A 628-nucleotide genomic window follows, 5' to 3' on the forward strand; every position below is an offset into this window, starting at 1 on the left:
TATATATATATATATATATATATATATATATATATTTATATATGTATAGAGAAAGAGAGACTGACAGGCTAAGACAGAGCAGTAGATAAATGGATTGATAGATATAGGTAAATAAATGTATATGCATGTATACAGTTAGATATAGAAATACATGTGTATATACAAACAGAAACACACACGTGGAAGCTCACACATAAACACGCATACATACTTACATACGCATATGTGTGTGTGTGTGTGTGTGTGTGTGTGTGTATGTTTATGTACTTTCTTACTTGTTTCAGCCATGTGACTGCAGCCGTCCTGGGGCTCCACCTTAAACAGTGCTAGTCGAAAATATTGCCCCTAGGACTTATTATTTGTAAGCTTAGTACTTATTCAATCTGTCTCTTTTACCGAACCGCTAAGTTACGGGGACATAAACACACCAGTACCGGTTGTCAAGCGACGGTGTGGGGACAAACATAAACACACATACACGAATACGAGGCTGAGGAAAAAGGTCCTGCACCGTGAGTCACCATTGATCAGGAATAGAAGGAACATACACACCACACACACACACACACACACACACACATATATATATACGTATATACATATATATATACATACATACATACATACA

This window comes from Octopus bimaculoides, chromosome 11, assembly GCF_001194135.2.
Source record: "Octopus bimaculoides isolate UCB-OBI-ISO-001 chromosome 11, ASM119413v2, whole genome shotgun sequence".
Lineage (NCBI taxonomy): Eukaryota > Metazoa > Mollusca > Cephalopoda > Octopoda > Octopodidae > Octopus > Octopus bimaculoides.